The following is a 2599-nucleotide window of genomic DNA, read 5'->3' as shown; positions in this document are numbered from 1 at the left end:
CATGAAACATAGAGTTTTACAATAAATCTTAAAATTAGATACTGTGAATCCTCAAAATTTTTGTTTTCATAGTCATTTTGTCTATATTAGAACTTGTGAATTTCTAAATTAAAATCAGCCTACCATACCTTTTCTCTATTGTAAATGGTATCTTTTAAATTTTATTTTGAGGGTACCTATTGTTAATATATAGAAATAAAATTTTTGTATATTGTTCTTATATCTAAAAACCATATTCTTCTCAGCTATAAGTTCTAGCAGATTTTTTGTTAGATTCCATTGAATTTTCTACTTGGGCAAGGATGTATTCTGTAAAGACTATTTTACTTCTTCCTTTCTAGCCAGAATGCTTTTATTTTTATTTTTTTCTTACTGCATTTGCTAGCCTTCCAATTCAATGTTGAATAGAGGCGATTAAAGCAGACATTCTTCCTTTTTTTCCTGATCTTTATTTAATTAATCAAGGTATTTAATTAATTAATTTAATCATTACACATGATATTAGCATTAAGTTTTTCACAGAGGCCCTTTGTCAAGTTGAGGGAGTTCCCTGGTATTTCTATTTGTTGACAGTTTTTATTAGGAATGGCTTTTAGATTTTCCAAAGATTTATTTATTTAGAGATAGAGAGTGAGCCTGCAAGCAGGGGGAGGGGCAGAGAAGGAGGGGGAGAGAGAGAATCTCAAGCAGACTCCCCACCAGTCCTGAGCCTGACTAGGCTCAATTTCACAACCCTGAGATCATGACCTCAGCCAAAATCAAGAGTCAGACACCCAACTGACTGAGCCCCCAGGTGCCCCTAGATTTGTCTATTTTCTATGTTGTTGGACTTACTGTCATAAAAATGTTTATTATATCCCCCTTATTAATATCTTAACCTTTGTAGAATCTGTAGTGATGTAACCTTCTCATTTCTGGTATTTGTCATGTGGGTCTGCTTTCTTTTTTTCCTTATCAGTCTCGCTAGAGATCTGTCAATGTTATTGATCTTCTGAAAGCACCAACTTTTCTCTTCCACCACCATTTTACATCTTGCTCCATACAAGACCCCACTACCTCCTGCTGCTGTGACCCCCAGCTGCACACCATCACCCCAGGGGACAGCCCCACCACCAAGGAGTACATGAAGGAGTACAACAACACAGAGGAATTCGCAGAGGGATCCAAGATCAATGCGAGCGGGAATCAGCAGGATGACAGTAAAATGTTTATTGGAGGCTTGAGCTGGGATACAAGCAAGAAAGTTCCAACTGAATATTTGTCTCGATTTGGGGAAGTTGTAGACTGTACGATTAAAATAGATCCGGTGACCGGAAGATCAAGATAATTTGGATTTGTGCTTTTCAAAGATGCTGCTAGTGTTGATAACGTTTGGGAACTGAAGGAACACAAACTGGATGGCAAATTGATAGGCCTCAAAAGGGCCAAAGCTTTAAAAAGGAAAGAACCCCTCAAAAAGGTTTTTGTGGGTGGATTTAGCCCAGATAGTTTCTGAAGAACAAATTAATGGATACTTTGGAGGTTTTGAAGAGATTGAAAATATTGAACTCCATGGATACAAAAACAAATGAAAGAAGAGAATTTTGTTTTATCAGATATACAGATGAGGAGCCAATAAAGAAATTGTTAGAAAGCTGATATCATCATGGCGCCTGGGTGGCTCGGTCGGTTAAATGTCTGCCTTCGGTCCTGGGATCCAGCCCCACACTTGGCTCCCTGCCCGGTGGGGAATCTGCTTCTCCCTCTTCCTCTGTTCCCCCCACACCTCCCGTGCTCATGCTCATTCCAGCTCACTCTCTCTCAAATACATAAATAAAATCTTAAAAAAGAAAAAGAAAACAGATATCAAATTGGTTCCGGGAAGTGTGAAATCAAAGTTGCACAACCCAAAGAGGTACATGGGCAGCAATAGCAACAAGAACAAGGAGGAAGAGGTGCTGCAGCTGGTGGACAAGATGGTACTAGGGGTCATGGAGGAGGTCAGGGCCAAAACTGGAACCAGGGATTTAATAACTCTTATGATCAAGCATATGGAAATTACAGTAGTGTCTATGGTGGTGATCAAAACCATAGTGGCTATGGAAGCTATGATTATACTGGGTATAACTATGGGAACTATGGATATGGACAGGGACATACAGACTACAGTGGCTAATAGAGCGCTTATGGCAAGGTGTCTGGAGTGGGTGGCAATCAGCACAATAGTTACAAGCCACACTAAAGGAGGATGCTGGAGAAAACAGGAGAAGATTGCTAAAGTTAACCTATCTTTCAGGACAACATTGAAGATTGGTGTTCTGTTGATCTAAGATGATTATTTTGTAAAAAAAACTTTCTAGTGTACAAGACACAACTGTGATCAACTGTATATAGCTGCCAATTAATTTTCTTTGTTTTTACTTTGTCTTTTGCTATCTGTGCTATGACTCTATGTGGACTTGTGTTCATACAAATTTTATTTGTATGATTTCATGTTAAACCTCAAGTAAATATTTCCTTATATGAAATAAATAAATGAATAAATAAATATAAAAGAACCAACTTTTGGTTACTGTGATTTTCCCTACTATTTTTGTTTTCTTTTTTTTTTTTTTTTAAT

General features: G+C 37.7%; 1 pseudogene; it reads left to right on the top strand.

The window, feature by feature from the left end:
• The first annotated feature begins 557 nt into the window (after positions 1 to 557).
• On the top strand, positions 558 to 2377 carry LOC118013660 (annotated as a pseudogene).
• The last annotated feature ends 222 nt before the right edge of the window (positions 2378 to 2599 follow it).

This window comes from Mirounga leonina, unplaced genomic scaffold (assembly GCF_011800145.1).
Source record: "Mirounga leonina isolate KUSES-001 unplaced genomic scaffold, KU_Mleo_1.0 Mir_154, whole genome shotgun sequence".
Taxonomy (NCBI): domain Eukaryota; kingdom Metazoa; phylum Chordata; class Mammalia; order Carnivora; family Phocidae; genus Mirounga; species Mirounga leonina.
This window is presented reverse-complemented; position numbering and strand designations above follow the sequence as displayed.